Here is an 11,515-nt window from a genome sequence, read left to right on the forward strand (position 1 = left end):
AACTTCATTCTCCCGAGTCAAGCTCCGTATGAAGACATCCAAGAAGAAGATTGCCTGATGAGTCCAGCGGGGACGAAACGTACGTCGCAATCGAGCTATGTCGTTGCTGTGTCATCATCTATGTGCGATGCGCTACTTGATGTACCAGCCTGCTATGACGGATACTGCCAGCCATGCATCGACCAGGCGCCAGGCGCGAACTGATGGTGGTGGTGGTGAGCCTCGGAGAGCTCTGTGCAAGAACTTTGCAGCCTAGAGAGCGCGTGTGGGCAGGCGTGTGTTTACCGCCTTATTGCCAGGTGTGTCTTTACCACCATATTTATCAACCAGTAAAAGAAACCTCGTAAATAATTTCTCCGGATTTGTGTCACTTGAACTGCCTCGGCCTCGGTTGGGCATGCTTCACAAATGGCTTTTACACTATACATTTACCTGACCACATCGCTACAATCATAACGTTTTTATGTAGCAATAGTTATGTAGCGTGAGTGCTAAAGGTGTTACGTGTCTACACAATCACAAAGTCATGCGCCGGTACAATGCATAGTGCTCAAATGCCCGGAATGGCCGGAGCGTAGTACGCAAGAGGTACACAAAAGGAGTAAAATAGGGCTGTTTTGTTGTTACTCAGAGTTTCATGGCAAAAACCGATCATCAGACAACATCTCATGATCATGATTGTAGCCGATTGTTGCCAAAAAACCTTGGATTTCCCGATATTATCCACTATGAATCTCGTTATGCGGCTCAAACCTCACATAATACTAGTTTTTGTTCCTTTCTAATGCTCCATATTAATGCTCTGATGCTCGAATAGTCGTATAATGCCGAATATAATGCCGGCAGTATCCGGACCCTACCCGACGTCCGTGTTGTGTTCATTGCTCCTTTTCTTTATGTCGTCCTGGTGGTCATGTGGCCACTTAAACCTCAACTTGTGTCAAAAAACTTCTTTTTCTTCCAACTTCTGCCCATGGCGTCCTTCTCTCAGCTCGTCAGCTGTCAACAGTTTTTTTGTCATCACCATGACATTGGCGCGAGAAGGTGCTCTCTGTAGGCCTGGGCGGATAATGCTAGCATTATAAGTAGCATTATAGTGTGCGATTTGCAACGAGCATTATGCTAGCATTATAACACTACATTTCCGCAAAAGTGGCATTATAATTTATACTCAAATGGCCCTTATAACTTACTTCTCCGAAAACCAGGCTTATGGTGATAATCATATTTTGGAGAAAATAATGTTTTGTAAAAAGGTTGTGTCGCGTGGACGCTCGAGTGCAGTGCAGTGGCAAAGAGAATCTCGCTTGTTCGAAGAAGTAGCAGTCATGGCAGGAAGGGTTTCAGCAGTCAGGAAAGTCAAAGGGCTTCCGGTAGAATATTCCCTGCTACTCCTCTAGTCACAACGAAGAGTATTTGAGCTGATCGAACGGATTCCATCTCCTACACTCAGGAGTCAGGGATGGCGAAATTTCTGCGCTAGCTGCTGCTTGCGGAAAATGGTGAAGAAATCGTCTCCAGTTAGAGTCGTGATGGCAATAGCGAGGAGAACCTGGACGACATCGATCCAGCCAATCGAAGTACGGAGATACTAGCTGTTTCTGGGCCTCACACAAAGGGAACACGAGCAGCAGAGCTCATACGTTTGCAGCAAGTTCACCAGGAAAAAGGCTTGAGGTGCAGTGTGAAAACTGTTTTGAATTGAAGTCCTTGGCGATGAAGTGCTACTGAATGCCAGGCAAATGAGCGAGCAGATCGATAGACCTCCACTCGAGACTTTCCTCGCTGGACAGCTAGCTGCAAGGGATTGTATGGAGCAATAGCAACAAAAAATTAGCATTATGATCATGATTTTCCGGTAGCATTTTCTATGCCGTCTACGTAGACTACGAAACGTGCACAATACTGCCCAAACCAAGCCATTTTTCCATAATTACTACTGGTGAATTTCTGGCATTACAGAGGAACAGCAGCATTACAAGTAACATTATGATAGGGAAGGCCTCTTTTACGGGCAAAGCAAAGCACAATCATCACCATGTATCAGTACAGTGAGTAGTTAAACCCAACACGAATAAAACATGTGAAATGGGATAAAAACAATTTTTGTAAAAAATTAAATAAATAAAAATTCATTATCGAACACGAATAAAATAAAATAAAATAATTATGTAAAAAAACAAAAAAAACAATAACGAACACGGAATTAATTCCGGAACTATCTACTCAACCAATTCATATCGCAATACCCGCACACTGTGTCAGTGATGGAACTCCGCTACCCGATCAACATGCAGAGACCACTCAATCACATGCTTAGAAACCGCTCTCCACAATGGCCAACTCCCTCATCGCATTAACTGGACGATGGTAGGCCGAACGTGCACCGCGAATGCACATTATGGCTGCCCTGAGCAAAGCGGAGGACAAGCGACACCGCACATAGGACATTAGCTGGGCATACGGTCGATCGGCAGTTGCCAGCAATGCACACAACCGCTTAATGAATGCAGTACACTCCGGAGCACAACAACCCGCCGTGGTAAAGACTAGAGGGGTAAATGAACCACGGTCGACATTGTTGATACGCTCGGCATACTCACTCTTCTTGCGGCGCTCATGTTGCTTCAGAAGATCACTGAGGGGTTGCTCTTGTATGATGCTGCATCCGGGTGGAAGACCCGGACATCGAAGAACGCATTCTGAGCCCGGGTCCAGAACCCACGAGCTCGGACATCAGCGCGGGCGTCGTTCGCGGTGTTTGTTGATGCCGATAGCATTATGATACGGTTTTTCTGGCATTGCCATTAGCATTATCCCGCAAAATAACTAGCATTATCCGCCCAGGCCTAGTTCTCTGTAGACGGGGTTGGTGATGTCCCGACGTTGACAGCTGACGAGCTGAGAGAAGGACGCCATGGGCAGAAGTTGGAAGAAGAAGAAGTTTTTTGATACAACTTAAGGTTTCAGTGGCCGCATGACCACCAGGACGACATAAAGAAAAAGAGCGAAGAACACAACACGGACGTCGGGAGTAGTCTCCCAACCCCCTAGCATAATGAGTGTACTTCTGTACTGTTGAGCTATCCGAATTAAAAAAAAATGAGGGTCTGAACCGGGTGCGACAGCCATCTGGTTCAGATGGTCCGCAGGGACCGGGGCTCTGCCAACCTCGGAAGGTTGTAGTAAGGTCACTGTTTCCGAACACAGTGTCCTCCACCTTGTTTCATGCTGTCAATCTAACAATTGCGTGAACTATAACAAGGTTTATTTAATACTGTTTTTTAACCAGTGTTGGTTGAGTAACACCATGTACATGTATGTACATGTACATTGTCCATGTACATGATTGTACTAGTGCATGGTATTATTAGAACCCATTTACCCATTTTTTTAAACTGAATTTCGTCTGTTTTACGTGGAATTTCTTGGAGTTTCCCAATGTATTGTACTTGAAGAAAATTCTATTTTACCTTTCATGGTAACTCAATTTTTCACGTCTACATGACTTTATTTTGCCCGTAAAAGAGGCCGTTACCCCCGAGAAAAAAATTAAAACCCTTTATCACTCTCTGTATTGATTCCCATTGATTTTCGCTATACCTAAGCAGTCAAATATTCCTGCATATCTCACTACTTAGCCCTATATTGACTGCTTATATTTGACTGCTTATGGGTTGCGCAGTTGAACGGTGCCTAGTGCAGCATGTTCACTGTATGCGTAGATGATGGTGCAATGGTTGTGCAATCATAAAACCGGGATTCATGAGGTTATCGTTCTGGAATTTGAAATTCGGACTGTTTGTCGTGATAAATCTAATATTGACTTCGTACTTGGTCAGTATAGGAAATAAGAGCCTCGTACTCAAACAACATTAGATACGTGCTAGTGCTTATTGGAAGAGTGTGTTGCTCCCTACATGGGAGCTCGCGGTTTCCCTGCCGACTTGAATTCTCACTTGACTGACTCACGACTGCCATCCAGAGCACACGAGAAGTCCATCGAACCGTCCACTCGGCAAACCTGCAAGAAAGCACCACTCCCTGCTCAATACACAGTGTTTCGGGGAATTCACCCCTCATCAGTAACAGTCTGTGTTGAGCTTGAGTAGGCTGAGGAAGATTGTGCCTGAAAAGCACCACATATTATGCAGCTCTCCAGGCACAAACATCACCAGGGATACAAACTTACAGAGACGCTCCGTTTCCAGCGCGACAAACACCTTGTGAACACAAGATAGCAGCGTGAGTCAGTGTCGCTCGTGGAGGTGCTGAACAAGCGCTGAGGACCGTAGGCCATTCACAACATTGTTGCCTCCAAACAATGTAATTCGCAAGCCCGCGCTGGGGACAACAATGGACTCCTCTTGTGCTCTGGGTGGCAGTCGTGAGTCAGTCAAGTGAGAATTCAAGTCGGCAGGAAAACCGCGAGCTCCCATGTAGGGAGCAACACGCTCTTTCCCTACTATCGCCGAAGTCGCACCAACCTCCTCTTCACTAGTACTTACATGTACATGTATTACTAGTACATTGTCAATACTAGATAAAACTTTTTTTTTATTTTTATTTTTTACTATGTTCACATTCCCACTTGTTTATAGTTTACACATGTTGTTAGTTTGACAGCGTGAAACAAGGTGGAGGACACTGTGTTCGGAAACCGTGACCTTAGTACAACCATCCACGGTTGGTAGAGCCCTGGTTGGGACATCACCAACCTCGTCTAAAGAGAGCACCTTCTCACGACTCGTGAGTCACGAATCACGACTCACGACAGTGTCATGGTGGTGACAGAAACTGTTGTCAGCCGACGAGCTGAGAGAGGGACACCATGGGCAGATGTTGGAAGAAAAAAAGATTTAAGAAAAATAATTCAGGTTAAAGTAGCTACATTGTACATGACTATCAGGAAAACATCCAGGAGTGATCAAAGAATACAAGACTGATGTTAGGAGAAGTCTTAAACCTCCCCTAGCATAATGAGGGTCAGAGCCGAGTTCAACACCTATAATTATGGTTCAGATGGTCCCCAACTGACCGGGGCTCTACCAACCGTGGATGGTTGTAGTATAGACTGTTTCCGAACACAGTGTCCTCCACCTTGTTTCATGCTGTCAACCTAACAACATGTGTATGTACATAAAATGTACATGTACATGTAAGTACGAGGAAGGGGAGGTACATTGTACATTTAAAAGCCGAGTAAAAGACCGAGGCGAAGCCGGCCGAGGTCTTTGACGAGGTTTTGATTTTCTACATTTATACTGACCAAGTACGAAGTCAATATTAGGTTTATTACGACAAACAGTCCGTATTTCAAATATATTTTCTAGGTGCGATTTGTGTAAGTAGTTTTGTTCGGCTATTTTCGCATGTTTAGGTATGAAACAGAAGCACTGAAAGTATAGTATAGTGCCGAAAGCAAAAGCACACCGAAAACTTGTGTACTGCAGTAAGGTTGCGCTCACACGACGCGCAAAACGACGCGCAAAGATAAGTAACCATGGTGATAAGGTCGCATGCGACAAAAATCAAAATCGTACCGAGAAAAACAGAAACGCTTGATCGGAACTTCCCCGAGGGGGTGATCAAAGATACAAGTATGATCGCTGAGCGTGTATGCATGATACACGATGCACACCACATACTGTTTGACCCTTTTTTTCTGCTGGAGTGCCAGTCAGTTTGTCGTTGTTCAGAACATGTAGATCTACTCAGATCGCAGAGTAGTGGAGACCTCCGGGGATACGTAGAATCCGCCGAAGCCGACAACTTCTTAAATGCTTGGACAGCCTGCCGACCATCGTGGTTCAGTCGTGAATGTTATCATTGTTGGGTGAGCGAGATGAAACCACTGTGCAGCCAGAGCTGCAAGCCCTGGCTTTTCCGTGCACGTGAAGAACAAGAGGAATCGAGTCGATCTCTCCTTCATCTCGTGAGGTAAATGTGCTGAGAAGTCTCAACAAACAAAAAACAAAAAAAATGAAATAAAAGAAATAAAAAGATTAATATTATTACAAAAAGAACACACCAGCATGTCGGTCATCCATCGTGAGCCGTCTTCTCCTTAAGGAAGGAAAAAACTTAGGGCGATCCACATCCACATCCACTCCGCGCGCGGAGGTTATCACCAGCGAGTAGTGAAATACCGGTAGGTGTTATTTTGTTCAACTCGGATGGTGATGGCAATTTGCCGAAACGTTGAAAATGATTCTGTAAAATGAAATGAGTTGTGAATTTGCAGTGCCCAGGGAATGAGCATGTGTGCTCACCAATTCTCTTCGAGTTATGAAGCTGCAGGATGCCTCGCCGCTACTTCGTTCGGATGGTAAGCCAATTAAATTATGGTGAAAAAAGAAGAAGGCCACAATGTTACGAGTACATGTACACGACTATTTTGTTTGTATCGTAATCGTACACGTAAAAGTGTCGTGTGAGCGCGCTAGTACTTTTTCTCGCTCGCCAAGGAACCTTTCTTCTTTGTTTTTATCGCTGTGTGAGCGTAACCTAACAGTAGGTTTCCCTCGGTATCAGTTCAATGAATTATTTATTATTATTGCAAATAACGCTGAGTAATTACCCAATCTCGCAAACAGGTAAAGTCTTAGTAATAGTAAAGAGCGCCGCCTCCTGTGGCTAGGGCACGTTGCCCGGGAACGACCAGACGCGGCCTCTTACAAGGCACTGCAGCTACCCCTCAATACTTCGGACATCAAGCGCCCCCGTCGACGACCCCACAAGAGATGGGTCGACAAAGTCAAAAAAAGACCTCAAGCCTCTGAACGTGTATGCGACCTGTTCATATTCTTCTTCTTCTTTTTATTATTATTAATACGCGATGTATAAACACTAGCATTTGCTTCCGGGAAGGATTCACAAACACAAACAAACACCATGGCTCAATCTAACTGCACATACGGAAAGCCGCTGCCATTGTGTTGTGAAGTTCGAGTGGCAATGTTCAATGAATGGCCTATGCCCTTCAAATCCGAAAGCGGTTGTATGACAGGCCCTGCATACGCTACATGACATGTATTTTAAAACTAATATTTACTTATCAACATTACGACCTGTACTCTGTAGCACTCACCGTCCCGTCGTCCCGTTGTTCCGTCGTCCCGTCGTCCCGTTGTCCCGTTGTCCCGTTGTCCCGTCGTCCCGTTGTCCCGTTGTCCCGTCCTCCCGTTGTCCCGTTGTCCCGTTGTCCCGTCGTCCCGTTGTCCCGTTGTCCCGTTGTCCCGTTGTCCCGTTGTCCTGTTGTCCCGTTGTCCCGTTGTCCCGTTGTCCCGTTGTCCCGTTGTCCCGTTGTGCCGTTGTCCTGTTGTCCCGTTGTCCCGTCGTCCCGTTGTCCCGTCGTCCCGTTGCTGTCTATTTTGCTGGCATATTCTCCCATTTTCCCTTTTCCGGTGGAGCTGTGTTATTCAATAATATTTGTACTGAAGTGAAAAATTACACGAGTCACAGAGTACCACGCGTCTGGCTTGTTGTATCTAAAAACCCAGAAGCGTGGTACTCTGTGACTCGTGTGTTACTGCTCTGTTTCTGCATTGAGCACTCTATCGAACCGGAGGACTCCGCTCTCTCAAGTGAAAAATTAGAACATAAAATTAGTCAATTAGACCATCGCTCTGTGTTCTTTTCCGCTTGTTGACATGGCACGCAGTACAGAGACTTCACTGTCCTGCGTTGCCTGAGTGCTTTCCGCTTGGGCTCCAGTGGTTGACACGAAGTGCTCTGCGACTTGCCTGAATCAATGGTTTAACGACTATTCATAATATTGCCTGTGCCAAAACAAGTTGTGGATTTGTTCCTCTGGGCAAAGCTAGAGTTCTTGTGCGGGGCACTTATAACATACCATGAGTACGAGTAAACTTTCATCAACTGTTGTTTCTTTACTGTCTTGATCAACTTCGCACCCAGACTGCTGTGTTCAGCGCCAGGAAAGGCCGGAATCACCCTCACGGACCTTGCCCATTCCTAGGAATAGCACAGCTAAATCATGATAAAAAGAGAAAGGTTCCAGGCTGTCCAATGGAATGCTCAGTGCCCAAGGGCAGAGCTACTTACAACAGGTGGAAGATTAGGAAAATCCGTTGCAACTGTACATTGTAAATACGTTGATGTACAATCAGCATCCTCGTGTACATCGATGTATGTACACGTATGTGAGACTGCGACAGAAAGAAATGACTGAAATTTGTACATGACCTCATTGCGCCTATACTAGGTGTTGAGTTCAATTTTTTGATATTTTATTTTCAAGGATTCTCAAGGATTCTCCAGAGGCAAATGGACGCCTATCAAAGGGAGTCGCCTGGGGAAAGGAAGTGAAGTTTGCCTCCCGGATGCAATGCTTGAGAGGTTTTCTTTCTTTGCCTCATCATGTTATGCGGTAAATAAAACACGCTTCAAAGACAGATACATGTAGAAGAGAGCAACATAATTACAAATCGTGCTGCGAAAGGTGTGAGCGAGGGTATGGCCGAGTGGATTCTTCGTGCACAGTGGTTGTACTCGCTCGCTCGGTCCCCGATCATTCTGTTGAAGACAAAACGGCGAAACACGACTAAGGTTTGTTAGTGTTAGCGTACTCGTCGAAGGTGCAACTTGCCCGTCTCCAGTTGCAATACTAGTTTGGCCGACAGCAGCACGCTGCTGAAGAACGCTCTGATATGGAGGCCCCAGTCGTGGGATCAATGATGAAGTATGGCAAGGATTCCCGCAAGCCGGTCACAGAGCCGCCTGCATCCGAACCGAGTCCGTTCCATTCGATCTTCAGGTTGAAAACTAGCTGTCCCAAGTGTAAGCCTCGGAAGATAGGCCAAGACACGTGTTTTTTGGCGTGGGAACTTAACACGGGTCATGATGTGAACAGGGAAGCCTACATATTCGCTACAGCGGCTCACGCGGTGTTCTGCCTGAAGTGCTCTTCATACAAACAAGTGGAAATCTACAAACAAGTAGATATCTATAAAGGTGCACCGCTGACCACTGGTCCAATAACGGAGAAGAATGCCCAAGGTTGGCTGAAGGTTTCCTCGCAGTACCCAAAGCAGGACCCGACAAACGTCAAACGGTACCTATACGACTACGGAGTGATTGCCGCCAACAAATCCTCCTGCAAGCCACCTGTTCAGGACTGGAGTCAGAAGAGCATGCTAACTCTTATCACCAGCTTGAAGAAAGGTGTTTCCGAATGGAAGGCCTACGAGTCTGGATACCCGGTGAGCACATATTACAATGGCAAAAAGGAGAAAGCGAAGCACTGTCAATACTGGGTACCTACCGCATGCGCGGCTAGACGCACCGATTTCAAAAATCAGCTGGCCCATTTCGTGGACACCTCTCCCGGACAGAGCGGGGGACCTCTGTTTACTCTGCCCGCGGGCAAGCCCACCCTCCCAGCCTACGTCCTGGGGATCCATGTCGGAGGGGTGCCTCAGGTTCGCAACATGGCGGTGCCTATCGCTCTACGTGATGGGACAGCACCATCACCACCACTCCAAGAGATTCTGAAATGGCTGACAAATCCGCCGACGGCTATCGTCCAAGATGTTGTGCTTGCGGATGAAGGTACATGTTATTGCTGTTACTGCTGCTGCTGTTGTTGTTGTTGTTGTTGTTGTTGTTGTTGTTGTTGTTGTTGTTGTTGTTGTTGTTGTTGTTGTTGTTGTTGTTGTTGTTGTTGTTGTTGTTGTTGTTGTTGTTGTTGTTGTTGTTGTTGTTGTTGTTGTTGTTGTTGTTGTTGTTGTTGTTGTTTTTGTTGTTGTTGTTGTTGTTGATGTTGTCGTTGGCGTCGATTTTGGAGTGGTGATAGAGAAAGGTGCGAATTAGAAGCCAAATGAAAGTTAATAAGATCATATTGGACGTCTAAAGTCACATCTGAAAATTGCCAACTGTACACGACAAATACATCACAAACTCGCAAGTAAGCGACGTTAGGTGAAAGGGAAGGCTGGTGTGGTGTGGTGTACTTAGTGGCAAACAGCGAGCTGCTGCTAGAACACCATGGTTCAAGTTATTGCTTGTCTCTTGTTATTGTTGCACTCTGGCTAGTTTTATAATCGCTTCCCTTGTTTATTCTATGCGCCCTGGTTGGCAATCACCCATAACAGTTAGCTCTACATTATTTGCTGTCGTTAAGACCAGGGAGTAGGACAATACCACTCCCTGGTCTCAACGACAAGCCATGAGATACCGATAGAATGAAAATATTACAAAATATATACTCTCTGTCAGTTTTGTGCTAGATTGTGCACGTCTGACTGTTCAAAATCTAGTTTAGTTGGGGGACCCGATCGCATAACTTGTGCCCACAATTTCCATGTTATAAAAATTCTATAATATGAAATAGTAGTGGGGAGCAAACCCTTTCTTAAAAAATATATTTACACTTGTACATGCACAAACAAGGTCGGTCTAGGCAGCTAAAGGTGGAGTGCGCAATGCACATATGTGCTTAGCAGTATATACACACAGCAGAGGCGAAAGGCTGTGTACCTATAACGTTAAAGTCAGTCACGCATTTCAGCGATCATTAGACAGCAAGATTTCTATCGGAATCCTCTACGAGCAAGCCTAGATGTTTGGAACTATTGTTGAAGTTAGGGCGTGTATTTGAAGTGTAGACGTGGCAATGGAACAGCACTATTGAGTTGTTGCGAGAGTCAATTAACGGATGTATGTGGGAATAGAGGCGATAAAGAGTAATTTTGCAGGTCAGATTATGGCACATGTAAGGATGGCCTTAGCTTTGCTATGTGCATGAAACGGAGCGTTACAACAATTATGTCCAAACTAACATACGCGTCCAATGCAATGTATCCGTCTCTGATGGCCAGAAACATGGACGCCCTCACTCGAATGACGAAAGCTGCAATCCGTGCCTTCTTTGGCTTCCCACCGTGGACTTCCACTGCAGGGCTCTTCGAGAGACTCTGTCTTCCTACCCTTGAGGACGCCCTGGCAGCGAAAATCCTAATATTCGTCCGCCGTTGCATTCATGGCCGTTCAAGTGTCTTGTTTAAGAATTATTACGCCAGAACACAGAGTGATCGCACCTGAGGAGCTGACCAAAACCTATTGCAGGTACCCTTCTGGCCAGGTCCTTCTGGTCGAGGTACGATCCAGTTCATTGGTGCCATTTTCTGGAACAAGACACCGCCCATGATGCCCTGTGAACCTTGTCACGCCCATTTCTGTGCTCTCTCGAACGCATCCAAGTATTCAAAATAGGTCACTTTTTTATCTGGTCACCAATGGTCAATCCTTCGGTCAGTTACGTTTTCGGTTTTCAACAGGGTTCTCTTTCCCGCAGATCTATCTGTAACATATTCAGTTACCTTCGGTGACTTCTTTCATTTGTGATTTTTTTCTCCTCCCCTCCCCATTACTAATTGAATATTTTTAAATTTGTCATGTCGCTCGCATGTATAAAAGAAGGCGCCATCGCCTGTTTGTGTTGCGACTTTAAATAAAATCCAACAACAACAACAACAACAACAATGACCTAGCC

This window comes from Sycon ciliatum, chromosome 2, assembly GCF_964019385.1.
Source record: "Sycon ciliatum chromosome 2, ocSycCili1.1, whole genome shotgun sequence".
NCBI lineage: Eukaryota > Metazoa > Porifera > Calcarea > Leucosolenida > Sycettidae > Sycon > Sycon ciliatum.